Source organism: Juglans regia, chromosome 3 (genome assembly GCF_001411555.2).
Source record: "Juglans regia cultivar Chandler chromosome 3, Walnut 2.0, whole genome shotgun sequence".
In the NCBI taxonomy this organism is placed as follows: domain Eukaryota; kingdom Viridiplantae; phylum Streptophyta; class Magnoliopsida; order Fagales; family Juglandaceae; genus Juglans; species Juglans regia.
Genome location: NC_049903.1, coordinates 18,303,266 through 18,320,336, shown reverse-complemented (window position 1 = coordinate 18,320,336; position 17,071 = coordinate 18,303,266). Strand labels below are relative to the sequence as shown.

At 38.1% G+C, this 17,071-nt stretch overlaps 1 non-coding gene across 1 annotated transcript; it reads right to left on the bottom strand.

The window, feature by feature from the left end:
* Nucleotides 1–410: 410 nt before the first annotated feature.
* On the bottom strand, nt 411–518 carry LOC118348105. The gene has a single exon (XR_004801251.1). It is a non-coding gene; the product is annotated as a small nucleolar RNA R71 (small nucleolar RNA).
* Between the last annotated feature and the right edge of the window lie 16,553 nt (nt 519–17,071).

Below are 17,071 nucleotides of genomic sequence, written 5' to 3'. Positions count from 1 at the left end.
TTATTTGACAATCGATCTAGTCCCGAAGAAATGAGTGAACACATAGATCAACCCATTAGAACTCTTCATGATTACCTCCACCCTACACGCACAACCACACCATCATGCATCATGTTTCCAGCTAATACTCACCAACTGGATTTTAAAACAGGGATGATACAGTTACTCCCTACTTTTCATGGCTTGGAAAATGAAAATCCATATGTGCACATTAGGGAGTTTGAGGAAGTAGTTGCGACTTTTTATAGTCAAAATGCAACTGATGACGTTGTGAGACTTAAGTTCTTTCCTTTCCCTTTGAAAGATAGAGTTAAGAGTTGGCTATACTCATTGAGACCCCAATCTATTGGGTCATGGAGTGAGATGACTCAGGTCTTTTTTAATAAATACTTTTCCCAACATAAGACCAATGCATTAAAAAGGCAAATCTCCACCTTTGCACAAAAGGACAGTGAGACTTTGTATCAGTATTAGGAGAGATTTAAGGAGTTATTGAGTATGTGTCCTCACCATGGGTATGAGAATTGGTGCTTAGTGAGCTATTTTTATGAGGGACTTACACCTAGAGAGTGCCAATTTGTGGAGATAATGTGTAATCATGAGTTCTTATAGAAAGATCCTGATGAGGCCATAGAATACCTCAACAAGCTTACTGAAAAAACTCACACTTAGACTCGACCTAGTGCTACTGAGAGTACAAATAGGTCACGACCTGTAGGAAACCCAAATGGTGGTGGAATTTAACATCTCAAGGAAGAGGATAGCCTAAAGGCTAGGGTTGAGATGCTCACTAGGGAGCTAGATGTGTTCAAGACTAAGGATTTAAAGCCAACATATGTGGCTAATCATGCAGAGTCTTTTGGACTATGTTTTGTGTGTGGTGGGGTAGATCACCTTGCCCATGAGTGTCCCACACTTGTTGAGATGAGAGAGATGTATGAGGAACAATGTAATGCCTTAGGTATGTACAATAAGCCTTCTACACCTTACTTTGTTGCCTATAATCCGCGGTGGCGCAATCATCCCAATTTTAGCTGGAAGTCTAAAAACTAACTGCCTGCACAACCCCTAGATGATATCTTGCACCATATCATGCACCTTCGTCTTCTAGGAGTTTTTTAGAAGTCACTTTGCATGCTTTTATTGAGGCACAGGGTAAGACTAACCAAAAGTTTGAATCTTTGATTACGCAGGTTGTTGAAGAAAATAAGGAGATAAAAAGCCAAGTGTCCAAATTGATGAGCTCTTTGAGTGTGATTGAGCGTGGAAAGTTCCCTTCTCAAACTCAATCCACACCCCAAGGTCAACATATGGCTCAAATAAATTGGAAGGAGGCCAATGCCATTGTGACACAAAGTGGTAAGTCCTTACACATCCCAACAACTGATAAGCCAGAGGATGTTGAAGAGGAACAAAGCAATAATAGTGCTGAGTTGCCCGAGGAAGCTTAGGTAATCAAGAGCCCAGTTAAGGTACGATTTTCTCAAGCTTTAAAATCTGGTATGCAAACTTTGGATTCTAGTAGTGAAATCTTTGAGAATCTTAGACAGGTAAAGATCAATCTTCCTCTTTTGCATATTATTAAACAAGTTCCTACTTATGCAAAAGTTCTCAAAATTTTGTGTACAGTTACGAGGAAGCACCATGTTAAGAAGACATCATTCCTGACAGAACAAGTTAGTGCTCCAATTGAGCAGCAAATTCCTCCTAAGTACAAGGATCCTGGTTGTCCAACCATTGCATGTAATATTGGGAATCATGAGTTTGGGCAAGCGTTGCTAGATTTAGGAACTAGTGTAAATTTGATGACTTATTCCATTTATTTGCAGCTTGGATTGGGTGAAATTAAGCCTACTTCTGTTGTGCTTCAATTGGCTGACCGTTCAGTTAAGAAACCAAGAGGGATAGTTGAGGATTTTTTGATCCAAATTGACAAGTTTTACTACCCTGTTGATTTTTTAGTTTTGGATACTTAGTCAATTGTTGAGTCTGACTCTAAGATTCCTCTTATATTAAGTAGACTTTTCCTTGCTATTGTTAATGCACTTATAAACTGTAGGAATGGGCTGGTGAAACTATCTTTTGGAAACATGACCATGGAGGTCAATATATTCCACATCTGTAGGCAGCCCATGGAGGATGATGAGTGCCAAGAAACATACATGATTGATGCAATCATAGACAAGGAACTTCACGCAACTCATGATTATGATCCCCTTGAATATTTCCATGTTAATTATGAGTTTGATATTATTAGTGATTCATCTGATGTTGATGATATGTGTGTTATTTTATATGAAACTCATAATTATGGAACTCAGGCTTGGCAATCAAAATTTGAGGAGTTGCCTAAGAAAAGTGAAAAAAAAATTCCTTCAAGTGTCGACAGTTCCAAATTGGAATTGAAACGGCCGCCCTCAGGTTTAAAGCATGCATTTCTCGGCCTAGGTGACACTTCTCTTGTTAGTATTTCTTCGAAATTGAATGCGGATAAGCTTAAAAAATTTTAGTTGAGCGAGTTAGAGGAGTTGGAAAATGATGCTTATGAGAACTTTACAATTTATAAGGCTAAAATGAAAGCATTTCAAGATAAGAATATTGTTCGGAAGACGTTTAAGCCGAATGATCGAGTATTCTTATATTATTCTAGACTCCATAAGCACCCAGGAAAACTTAGGTCTAGGTGGACCGGCCCTTTTTGTAGTGAAGAATGTTTTTGCAAATGGGGCAGTAGAAATAAAGGATCCTAACGATGGTCGGATCTTTAAAGTAAATGGTCAATACCTTAAAGTATTAATTGATAGGCAAGTTCCGGAAGTGGAAGATATTCCACTTGTGCATCCGGTCTGTCAACCTTGACCAAACCATGCATGTATGTTTTTCTTTATTTGTTTTGTTTGTTTTGTTTTCTCTTATTTTCTTTCTTTTCCTTTTTGTTTGCTGTTGTTTTCTTTATTTTTGTTTGCAAGTTAGTTTCATTTTTTCATTTCAGGTTACCATCTTTGGTGCTTAACGAGCTACCCACGTCACTCATCAGGTGTATTCTACCATTTTTAGTTACTCCTCATTCAAATTTGATTCTTAAACATTGAGAACTATGTATCATTTAAGTTGGGGGGTGGTGTTGCAAAGTCAGTATTTAAAATGCTTGTTGGAATTCTGTGGCATATTTTCATGTGTCAATTTTTTTAAAAATTTGCATCACACGTGCATCCTTTTCACATGTGTACTCATTCTAATTCATAGCCGTCTTCATGAATTCACCAAACCCATCATAATCATTTTTTGCTGAAGCAAACCCCCAATGCACTCATCCAAATTTTGTAGTAGGATGGTGGTTTGACACATGTAGCTAGAGAACTCTTTTACTTAAGTATTCATATGAGTTTGGGAGAGGATTGAGAGCCTACAAATGTAGTAAATTGTGATAAGCGTTTATTGATATGTTGAATTGGGCACTTCTTGTGAGAATATCATTACATGGTTTGTGGTAAGATGTTGGATATACTTGGGATATGACGAAGGTCAACTTAGGATCAACGTTTGAGCCTTTCAAGCTAACCTTTTTCATCATAGATCCTTAGTAGCAAACTTTGAGCCAAGAAACACATATAGCATTTTTTTCTTCATATACCTACATCATTCATACCTCTCCACATTGGATTATAACCTATAAACTAATTTTCCCTACCCTTGTTACTTCTAAGTACTAGATGTGAATTTTCTTTTTTTTTGGAAGGAATAAAAAAATAGAGGGAAAAAAAAGTGAAGAACATGAGTTATAAGTTGTTCAAGTAAGTGAGTTTCAAAGGCAAAAATATCAAGGCTGGATAAAAATAACAAAATAGCAGGGTGACATAATTGTTCACCAAATTATTATTAAAAAAAAAAAGATGCATTATTCGATGATTTGAAAGGTTGAAGAGTACATCAAGTGAGAAATGTGGTTTATTTAGATGTTTAATTAGATTCCCTTTGTATGTACTTAGAAGTTTTTGAATCTTTTACATCCACTTTTTTTTTCCATATAGCCCCGAACCTAAGCCACGTTATAATCTTTTGTGTTGACTATTCTGATCCTAAGTAAGCTTTTGGAAAGAGTGGTGGAAATATCATTTGTTAGTGTTCCTATCATAAGATCAATGTTTGCTTGACGTTGCTTGTACATAATTGCCTAATTCTCCATGAGAGTGTGTGTACACCCATTGTCAACTCCATAGAGAGAATCCTCACACGAAACACTTTTTTACCCGTGAGTTATAGAGTTGAGCCTTTCGCTTGAGATGTTCTTGATGTTGCATGTGTCAAGGCTTCTGATTAGATGGATATAGTTTGGAACACACACACACTGTGGATTGCCGGTGATAGGGTTATTGAATTCCTAAGATTGTTTTGATATGTGAATCTGGAAAGTGTGACATGGTGGCCTTTGTGTATGATTTTCTTTGGTCTCATTCATTATTTTGGCATGAAAATTGCTAGGGACTAGCAATAAGCAAGTTGTGGGGAGTGATATGCGTATGAAAGTGCACTCTAAATATTCTATTATTGGACTAAAATTCTAAATTGTTAATAGAAATCAAAGGAATTAATGTGTATTATTTAGAGTGCACTTTCAAGTTCAAAAGACTTTCAAGTGGGCAAGACGTTGAAACAACCCAAGAACTTTCAACAAGTGTAGGACTCTTCAAATAAGGATAATGATGAGGTTTGAGAGTAATTCGGATCAAGAGAAAAAGTTTGAAATTCGCTAGAAGACAGCTTGTACATACTTAAGTATTATGATCATCACTTTCTGTTCAAATATCGGATTGGTGTGATTCTTGATGCGTTGGAAAGCTATCTTAAAGGGCCACAAAGTTGTCTCTAGTTGGGATTTTTAAATTCGAACTCTTGAAGCACGTATGTGGCTGCCAAGATGAGTCATAAAATTTAGGCAATTTTGTATACGTGAATATGAAGACATTAGGGTTTTTTTCCTACCCTATCTAAGCATTTCATTAGCACGAAATTGGAAGTTCATAAAGGGGGAGACGGCTCAATTCTGAAGTGGGGGAGACAAAATTAATTTCCATGTCCGTTGTTTGCTTTATTTTTCTTTGGAGATTTTTGTTGTCCACTATATTTATAGGTAACTAAATTCTCAAGTAGGGCTAGGGATGAACTTGCACATTAGATGGTATTTTTAATTTATTTTTGATTTATGTATTTGATTTTCAATTACTAAAACTCTTTTGTTTTATCATTCTCAATTCATTGTTGATGTTTTATTCTCCAAATAATCATAAAATTTATTTTATTTATGGATTCAGTCATGCTTTTTCTATTAAATGGATTAGCTCTTTGATCATGTTTGAATCAATTATTTATCTATATTGATTTAATTCTTTACTGCAATATCGCTACCTGAGTATATTGTCGTCGTTATATTTTCTTAATAGTGATATTAAGTTACGTATTTAAAAAGTGGTGAGTAATTTTTCAAAGGGTTACATTTGGTTTAATCTTGGTTTATAAAGTTATACCTTCCAATTGGGAATTTTGGGAATTATGTTCCCAATTGAGTTATTAAATGAATTAAGAAAAATTAAAATACTTGACTTGTACAAGGAATTCCCGACGTTTTACTATTTGTCAAATTTGAGTACTTTTTTTGTTAGTCACTTTGCTTCATTTTAATTTGCATTTAAAATTAATTTGTGTTCTCCATTAATCATTTAATATCTTTCTTTAGTTTATTTGTTTCTTCTACAATTCTTTTAATTTGTCTCTCTGTGGAATCGACACCCCAAAGCTGTGCTACAATTACCGCATTATTCTTTGGGCGTAATCAACTACCGTGGAGTCAATGATCAGATCGCTGCAAGGAATTACAAAGCTGTCTTTTGGGCAGGCTTTTTTGAGTTTGGTGAAGTCGACACACATTCTCCATTTGGCAATTATTTTTTTACACGCACCATGTTAGATAGTCATTCCGGATTGCGGGCTTCTCAGATGAATCTAGCGGCTAACAAGCGGTCCACTTCCACAACTATGGCAACGTTCTTTTCTGCACTGACATTTGCCGTTTCTGCCTCACCCCTTTGGCCTTTGGATCTATGCTAAGGTTGTGTTGTATGATCTCAGGGGCTAATCCGGGCATGTCCTCATGGCTCCAAGCAAATACATCCTGTTGTTTGGCGAGGAGTTGTTGCATGGTGCTCTGCACCTCAGATGGCATTTCACTATCAATCCTTGCCATGGCTTCTAGTCGGTCCAAGTTTAAGGGAACGAATTCCAATGGCTCATTATCTTAGACTTCGCCTTTGGCTGGTTCACTAACGGTAGTGGCAAGGTGAAATCATCGCACACCGCACTTATCTCGCCATTCGGAGGCTTCCCATCCTGGGTGTGCTCCCACCTTTCTTTCGTAGCATTTCCCGAGGGATTGGTTCTCTCATCGTTCAATTTTCACATTAATCAACACTATTGGTGGGCTTCCGAACAGGCATACAAAATAAATGCGAGATCTACAAGGATCACACAGACGGCACCATTTTTAACGTCATGTTTCATACTCCTAGAGGGAAGGTTCCAGCAACTCAGGTTTTCAGAACTGGGCCTACGAAAATAGAGAAGAAGGCAACTAGGAGAGGGTGGCCTTGGGGCTGAGGAGTCTTCGATGCCAAAGTCAGTAAAGTCTCTTGGAAGTTTATAAATAAGTAAGAGAGCCTAGGGATTAGAGAGAGTTTCTCATACTTGGGAGTTGCTATTTATACTAGGAGTCTGAGATGACAGATTGTGTCTGCCCCATGGAATTCGTGTCTTTCGTATTGTTCCTTTTGTCAGAGTCCTTTCATGTTGCCATTGATGTTCCCATGTCAGAGGATCAAGGGTTTCCCCGTCTTTCCCGTTTTGCCCTGTTCAAGTCCCCAGGATCAGAGTCTGGCCGAGATATGTCAAGCTCATACGTCTCATTAGCCACCTGTTTACTTTTCCTTGTAGGCGCCTCACTACATGGGTAAGCTTGGGCCCTAGGGCCGGGTATTGGGCTGAGGCCTAGTGGGCTTGTGAGGTGAGAAAATCCCCTTACAAAGATAATTCATATTTTACCTAAAATGGATAAAAGGTCAACCCTTTTTCGATTTAACGTAGATTATAAAATTAGTCAAATGCATTTTTCACATGCTTTGGCATGAATCATGAAAGGTTGGTGCTTTGTACTTAGAATGCGTGGATAGTTTTTCAATCCTTTCTTTGGTTGACTAATAAAAGACTTTGGTGTCAATAAGGCTGACATGAAATTCAACCATCATGTGGCCTTATATAATAGGTATAGAATAAACAATTTCTATGTGGTTTTAATGCTACAAAATGTTCCTATCAAAAGAATGTTGCATTTTCTTTTTCTTGTGCTTGGAGCCACTCATTTAAAAGAGTACAATCGCTTTGTGGCCTCTGATTTCTGAGTGCAATTGCTTTGCTAACTTAGTGATTTATTTTCCACTTAGATATCTGCAGATTGAATAACTTTGTCGCGGGGTAAATTTGGGTTCTGTTTTGAGTGCATCACTTTGGTGACAAAATAGTGATTTACATTCTACTTGATTATCCGTAGACATGCACAACCCTGCCACGGGGGTAAACATGGCCTTTATTTATGTTTCTGATGTTGTTTGCTTATGCTTGTGCTTAAGGTCTTTTTGTAAATATTTTATTATGGATAAAGGAATGTTTCTAAAATTATGTTGAATAAAATATTTTAACGTGGTGTCTATGCTTCAAATCATGTATGCAGTGCGTACGTGCATGCATGACCCTCGTTGTATTCCTTATGTCTCCTAATTGGAATGTTTCGTCGTGAACTGTATTGAATTAATGTTCCATCATAATTTTGATTGACAATGGCAGCTTGGTCGACATCCTCTTTTGGAATGCTTTTCTAAAGACGGGAATCGACTCAGGCTGATTACACACCTCGCACAAGCTGTTCAAGAGATTCTTAGGAGACATGGTTCAGCCCATAGGTGCAATAACGTTGCCTGTCTCCGCTAGCAAAGGGCCCTATACCGCCACCACTACGATCGATTTCAGAGTGGTTAAATCTCCTTCTTCTTGCAAAGCTATTTTTGGGTGCCCAACCCTGAATAGGCTAAAAGATGTGACCCCCAACTACCACCCAAAGATGAAATTCACGATAGAGGCAGGCATAGGAAAAGTACATGGCGAGCAGGTGCTAGCAAGAGAGCATTATGTACATGAGCTCAAAAATAGAGGAAAGGACGTACGAATGACAAAGATCTCAGGTCCTAGCAATGTACCACTACCACCACTAGAGCTCATTTAACGTGAGATCGAAACAAGAGACCAGTAGAACCTAAAGCAAGCAGACGCGAATGGGCCCCTAGAGCTGGTAGCCCTGTTCCCGAACTACCTTGAAACAAGGATCAAACTGGAATGGGACCCAAAATCAAGTAATAGCTAAAACACAAAGACATGTTCACCTGGAGTCATGAAGACATGTCTGAGATAGACAATGAAGTCATTGAGCATCATCTCTATGTAAGTCAAAGTTTGTAAGTTTTGAAACCTTATGAATGTCACTACTGGACGTCCCCAACCAATTATGAATAGAGAACCAAAAATCTCCAAATGATTCAACACGCCCCTTCATACGTGCAACACATCTTCTAATCCAAAGTCTTCAAGTAACTAAAACCGGTAACCATTGCAGCAAAAAACCCTAAGAAGAGAACATGATTTTGATCCTCCTAGCTACCCTCCTCCCAACAATCACACGTCGAGACAGTGGGGACCAATTCTACAAAGGCAATCATCAACACTCAATGCCATGTTCCATGCCTTCCACATAGAAATTGAAATCTTCAACAAAAGTAACATGTGCCAAACCTAAGAGTGCCATTCAAAGCCTACACCCCTAATGCGAATAAAGTCCCAAGCGGACTTAGTGGTAAAACAACCACTTTCATTTTTAGACCAAATCAGCACATCCGACCCCCCCTTTATAACCTGCTAAAGCCTCCAAGATTTCATCCACATTATCCTGCCCCACCAACCTAACCAATTGATCCACATCCGAGCTATTAGCCAACTTACACTCCTTGACTCTAGGTAATGGACGCCCCACTAAAGGTAAATCATCAATAAGAGGTCCACAATCCTACCATTTATCATACCAAAAGAAAATGTTCCCCACCTTAACTTGCCATTTTGAATTATTAAGGACAGCAGGAAGGCTCTTAACAATCATTTTCCAGAACCTTGAACCCTTCTTTAAATCAATAGAGGTCCAAGGCTTAGAACCCACATATTTCTCCATAGAAAGTTTGCCCGTAACAAATTACCTTGAATTAAATTCCAAGCAAACCTCATATGAGGGCTTTTTGCATGTCATCTATGCTTCTCAAACCCAAGCCACCCTCCTCAACTGGTGCATAGATATGATGCCCGCCACCCATTTTCTTCCCTTTGCCTTTGCCGTTTGTCTCACCCCAAAAAAATGTACTCATCAGACGATGTAAATTCTTGATGATGGATTGAGGAACCTGTAAAATAGCAAGTAAATGTAAAGCCATGCTCAAAAGAACATGTCGTAATAAAATGTGTCTTCCTCCCGATGAAAGCAGCTTCATCTTCTACCCACTAATTTTATTGCGGACTTTGGGCACCATCTCCTCCAAATGCTCATGCTTTAGTCTCCCCAAAATAATCAGAACCCCTAAATATTTGAAAGGAAGAGAACCTTCCGAGAACCCTGTCAATTGTTTAACAGCTCTCTTACGACTTAATGAAATTTGCTTTGAAAAGAACATGGCCGTTTTATTTTTATTGATCTACTGGCCTGACTAACTTTCATACTTATTCAACAGGGCTAAGAGCTCCCGGAGTGACCTCGTGCTACCATTAGTAAAATTCACCACATCATTAGCATACATAATATGTGAAATGAGAGATGTACCTCTAGCCTATGTTAATTGTCCAAGCTTCTTCTCCAACACACTATGCCTGATAAGCCGAGATAAAACCTCCTGAAGAATAATAAAAAGATAAGGAGACAAAGGATCTCCCTGATGCAACCCACGACCTCCTTTAAAAAAACCTTTAGTAGTCTCATTCATCATAATTGAATAACATGGAGATCTGATGCAAGCCGGATAAGATCACTAAACTGAAGAAAAAACACAAACATTGAAGAACTTCCAACAAAAAATTCCAATCAACTCTATCATACGCCTTTGCCATATCCACCTTCAATATGATATTACCACCATGAGTTTTCTTGTTAAGAGATTGCACCATTTCCTCCATAAGAATAATATTCTAAAAATGCTCCTCCCCGGGATAAAAGCCCTTTGTTCCATCAAAATCATCTTAGGAAGAAAACTTGTTAAACGGTTAACATTAATTTTGGAGCAAATTTTATAAAACACCGAGCAAAGGCTAATAGGACGAAACTTATCAAACCCCGTAGGAACCTCCACCTTTAGAATCAATACAACAAAAACAAAAAACTCTAAAACTATTTCTAAAACGTCAAACTTCACCACCTCTCAACAACTCGTGTAGAATCCTAACCCAAACCCATCCATCCCTGGTGTGCTATTCGGCAGAATAGAAGATAACGCAGCAAACACTTCCTCCATAGAAAGAACACGATAAATGTGGACACAATCATCCTCCAAAAGAACAAGCAAAATTAAGTAGTTTAGATCCGAGAGTACTCAAGGTGGAACCTCCTGCAGAAATTTTGAAAAATAATTCACAGCCCCAAAGTGTAAAGCTTTTGGTGAAAAAAAAAAAAAAACCTCTTCTAACTACTGTATTCCCATGACCCTTCTACTCTTTTTATTAGCTAAACACACATGGAAGAATTTAGAGTTACGGTCTCCATCAACCTGCCACTTCAACTTTGCTATTTGCGCCAATCTTGTTTCTTCCCAACACCTCCAGGTAGCCAATTCTGCAGTTGCCATGATTAAATCCTAATTATTAGCTTCATCCTATCCATTTTGTAGCCTTCTTTCTAATAACTCACCCTAATCTTCCAGTTGAGCAATCTTCTCATTAGTACGCCCAAAAACCACTTTGTTCCATTGTTGTAATGCTACCTTAACTTGCTTCAACTTATAAGCCAGCTTCATAAGACCCACACTAGTCGCAGACACCTGCTAGACGTGTCTAACACAATCCATGAAATCTGGATGTTCATACAAAAATGGATCAGACATGAACTTAATCAACATTGGACAATGATCTAAAGTAGACCACGGAAAATATGAACATACAGCATTTGGGAACATAGACCTGAAGTCGACATCCAGAAGCACACGGTCTAGTTTCGCCCAGCTTCTTGAGTGACCACTTTGTCCATTGCACCAAGTAAAACTCCTACCCATAGTATTCATCTCTGGCAAACCACATTGTTGAATCCATTTATTGAAATTATCCATACAGCACGTGGTCTAGGTCTCCCACCTTTCCTTTCCGAATCATACCGAATAATGTTGAAGTCACCAACCAATCAACTTGGTTCCGAACTCATGTAACTGGGGCTTAACTCATCCCATAACACCTTCCGTTCGTACATACTGCACTTGGCACAAATAAAAGTGCATGAAAAATACTGTGACCCCTCACCAACTCGCAACGAAATAAACTAAGTACCTAGACGACTAACCTGAACATCCACATCCCTTGTGACGCCCCCAAATTCCGCTTGGGATCGGACGGACATTTGAAGCGTCGAGACATGCAACACAAGGTTACCTGCCCCCGTTCATGACATATAAGATACAATATTCCTAACGTGCATCTAGCATTATGCAATATTCGCAGCGGATAATTTTTCTTTTTAGCAATACTATGCACCAAACCGAAATATCCCAAATACTTAAAACATACTTCATACATAATGACATACTAAACAACTGAGATCACAATAATAGTCCATATGGTTGTGATCAAAAGAGTGCTGGAGATTGAACTCCACAAATATAAGTAGTAATCTGAGGTAACTGATGTACTACCATCTACGTCACACCATCGCTTAGTCAACCGTTTCCAGTTGGTCGATTCCCAGTTCTCCTTCAGATCCTGTAGCAAAATCTACCATTCGGGGGGAATGGTAGTTGGGACTACCACAGTGAGATTTGATTACAAATCTCAGCAAGTTAACAGGAAACTTCCACACAGGTTAATGATGCATGCATGGCAGTAAAAGCATGAATGCAAAATCAAATCATAAGTAATCATGGCATAACTTGACATACAACATAACATAACTGGCATAACTTAAACTGAAACTGAAGCTTAGCATGAACGTGACTTGAAACATAACATGGACTTGAAACATAGCATAAACATGAACATGCATAATTTGAACTTGAACTTGAGCATGACATAACATAAATGTGAACTTGGAACATAACGTAAACGTGAACATAACATAACATGAACTTGGAACATAACGTGAACGTGAATATAACATAACATGAACTTGAAACATATTCTTGTCTCATGGGATTACCATGATTGCGTGAACGTAAACTTGAACGTAACATAACGTGAAACATGACTTGAACTTGGAATCTTATTCAATAAACTTAATCATTAACGTGACCATATGGGTGCTACACAGGTCCCCTTGAGCCGTGTGTCCCTGCCGATTACCGCATCACATCACAGGTTTCTATACCAGCTGTGAGTGCGTTAATACGTACTCCACAGTTGTTGTGGCCCCACGTATTCTACGTGTCACAATTGCTGTGTCTCACGTAGTGTATGCTCCACAGTTGTTGTGGCCCCATACTTCATGCTCCACAGTTGTTGTGGCCCCATGACTTATCTGTTTGTGCCACACTTGCTGTGGACACACGTAACATAATGTGTGGCACCATCGGCGTTAGTGCCTGGCGCGCTCCGGTGACCAGCTAATTAGGCCCCATTCGCAACCTGTTGACTGTACTTCGTCAACCCAGGGAATTTCACACCTATTTAGACACTCCAGCGTGAACAAAGGAGTTCCACTAGGATATTACCCCATCCTAGCGCTTAGGGTCGTGATTGACATGAATGACTTAACTGGCAGACATGACATTTCGTAACGTGACGTAACATGAACGTGACATAAAAGACAGAAATCTTGACGTAACATAACGTGACATGAACGTAGGACGACAGACATGACATACTTCGAGACATAAATGTAACAGAGAACATTTCATAACATGTCATACATGTAACATGCAACATTTCGTAACATGGCATACCATATAACAGACAACATTTCTTAACGTGGCGTAACATGTGACAATGAATATTACATGACAAGAAATACATGTAACAGATGGCATACTTAACTTAACATGACATACTTGCAATGTATAGCATGTATAGCAATACGTGACAGAATATCTTGTGTAACAGATGAATAATTCATGACAGAATAAATTCTGTGTAACAGATAAATATGTAATGACTTGGCATGGCACATATGATAACATGCATACATACAATTTAGTTCCCTTACTTATCACACATACACATTAAATTGATAGTAAGTTAAAAGCTAACTTACCTCGATCTTCGCGCTTCGAGACAAAACTCAAGTGCGATCACGGGAAACTGAAAGTAGTGATTTCTAAAAATTAGAACTTAATCACTAACAATTAGGAATATAGAAAAATATCAACTTAGAGTAAAATTACCATTTTACCCTCTACATGTGGGAAAATGACCATTTTACCCCTAACTTAAGGATTTTGCATCCTAACTCCAAAAATCACCAAAATTTACATACCTAATGTAAATTTTATCCTAAGCTCAAATATCAATTCAAAAAAAATTTAAAACTAAACACAACCATCAAAACTCTATGTGGCCGAAACTTATAAGGCTATTTCCTTTGCTTTTTGTTGTAATTCTTTCAAATCTCAAAACTCATGATTAAACCAAAATTTTCTTCTACTACACTCATAACATATTCTTAAGAATAATCATGTTTTGAATCATGAACAAAAGTCATCAAAATCACTAAAACCATACTTGAACTTTTTGGTTTCTCTTCTAAGTTCAAAACAGAATTTTGTTTCTAACTTGTTTTGATCAACCTCTTGATCCATGACTTATAAAGAAGTGATCTTCAAACCAAAACATCACATGATTCAAAAAATGTGTCATAAAACAGATCCAAGCTTCAAACTCAAGATCACATGGGTAAACATCAACCAAAACATAAATTTAGCCAAGAACATCATCACTTTGGCCTAACCGAATATCTCCTTGCATAAAATTTCATATGTTCGAAACTAACATCAAATATCTTCAAAATAACATTCTAACATGTATATAAGATGCTTAGGATCTTCCAATAAAAATATCAAAGCCATTGGAATAAGATTAAACCATAAAAGATTTAAACTTTCTCAAAACAGAAACTGTTTTTCCTCTTCCAGTTTCTAAGTTTCTAGACCTAAGAAAATATTTCACCAAAACTTTTAATCATGCAACAAATCCTCAACCAATAATCATATACACATGTTAACAGTACTCCATAAAAATTTCGGACCAAGATCTATTCATTAGCTTGGTCAAAAACTCCAAAATATAACACACTCTCCAGTTTATCGCCCAGAATGACCTTTCTGGGGTCTAAACAACTTTTTACCAATCAAATGATCTCCAAATGGAACAAATAAGATATCCACGTAAACTAGACTCCAAAAGAAACAACTTTCATGAAGGAAACGTTGCGAGGAAACACTTACAAAAGCTTCGAAACAGGCATTCAAAAGAGGTACGAAAAACTGTCCGAGAGTGTCTTTTGTGTTCTATGAAGGAAAAGTGTAAAGGAGAGCTGCTTTTCGTGGGAAGTGGACTGAAGAGCTTCTTACACAAGCTATGTAAAGTGATAGGACTGAATGAATGGTTGAGTGTTGGCCTTTTCTTCTCATAAAAATCAGACCAAGATCTTTTCTCAAGGTGGAGTGTGAGAGTGAAAGAGTGAGGTGGCCCTTTTGCTTTGTCTTTCTAGAACCTTCTAGGACCTTCTTGTACAGATCTGGCCAGCCAAGTGGGGGTACAAAACTTAGCCATGAAGCAATCCTATGGTGACCAAATTCGTGGGCCTTAGTGGGCCTAAACCGAATGGGCCTAAAATTTGGGGTTTAAAGAGGGTTTGGGTTGCTATCAAGCCCAAATCCAATATCACTTGGTCCAATCAATTTTTCAAGGTTAACAAGGTTGGATAATGATGTTCTAACACAAATTTGAAGGATTAATAGCATGTGGAAGTGATTTAATCAAGTGATTAAACACAATGCTAGAAATCGGATTAGAAAGGGTTTAGAGGCCAACTTTAGGGTTTTGGGGAAACCGTTTAGGGTTTCGATTTCAACAAAGCTTTTGGGCTTTCAATTGGATTCCCACCATTTAGGGTTTCACTAGGATTGAAAACCTCTTTGGTCTGGCACAATTTGGTTGAGCAGATGAAACAAGGTTTTGCTTAAGTGGCATGATCTCACACCTTGATTCCTTCAAATCCAACAAACATTCCTCATGGTGCCAAGTGTCTAATATTATTCACTAAGTGTGGCTAAGATCTTGCCAAGTGTCCAAATAAAACTTCTCTAATCCAATTTGGACATTCCACACTGTGATTTCGAAACACTGCAATTGGTGCGCTTACCGAAGTTACTATTCACTTCAAAAAAGTGAATCATAAACTTAGTACTAAAAATTCCTAAATATTCATATTAACCTACAGTGAAAATCTTTTACCGAAATTCAATCTCGAAGTGCCCCTAAAAATAATTTCACAATTTTCAACAGACGTTTCGTCCAGAATTATGAAAATAGGATATTGCGCCATAAAATTCTAAATAATCCACTGAGTCTAATGGCGTGGACCATAATGCATTCTGACACTTCTAACTATCTCAAATAAATAAAACTCATATTTCTAGCACCATAGTGAGTGATAACACTAACTATGTTGATAGATTAAAACCTATGCGATTGGTCGATTCATAAAAACTTATGGAGTTTTTACGAGATTCCTAAAGTCAATAGAAATTCCACCAATGAATTTCTAGCGGGCTGTTACATCCCTACTCCAGAAAACCTAGATTTTACCACTAGCTTCTTCATTTGAAATGACATTATAAAAATCTAACGACCTCATCGGCCCTTGTGCCTTATCAAAATTCTGAAACAGTACCATCAATGCTACTACCTTCAGCTTAAAACATGCAACTAACTTCTTTATTCAACCACTAGAAGACCCTTACCCCCTTATATTCCATGCAAAAATGGGACCAATCATTTAGGTAAATTAGCTGAACGGGAAAAAACCCGAGCAGAGCTTCTAACTTTCAAAAACTGTTTTTTCCTATACTTCTTTTTCTTCGCATCCCCCTTTGTGTTTGTGTGGTAATCCTTGTCCTGAGGAAAGACCTCAAGATGGGATTTAGGTTCCGGATCTAAAGCAATCACCTCTCCCAAGAGCATGAAATCAAAATTAGAATGCTCTTTATCAACTTGCTGTGAATTATCATTTCCATCTATCCTCAAATACATGTCCTTTGTCTCGATCATTTCAGTCCCAACCCCCTCAAGTGTTGTTGTTATGGTAGTAGAGTCCGTAATCGATCTCTGCAAAATCCGCTTGGTTATTCCCCTATACAATTCAATCTTTAATTGGTGCAACTCCAACTTCTTGAACCCCTTCCAAAGACCTGGTAAGGCACACCATCAACCTCGCAAGATTCACCTGATAAAGCTTTCAAAAAATCAACCTTTGAAGCCATTCAAATTAATAAACACAATAATTGCATCCAAATAGGGATGTTGCCATAGGACTTCAAAACAATAGAGAACCTAAAAGCTTCAGCTGATCGATTAATCTAATCTTTTGAAAAATGAAAAAATAATTCACCATCCATGCACTTCAGCGCACGAGGTGCAACAAACATCTCAGGGATAGGCAGCGGCACTGTTGAGACGAGGTCAACGAAGGACCATTGACCAATGCTGGCTTCTGCAGCTGCCATGCTATAATACCCCCCGCTCCTTC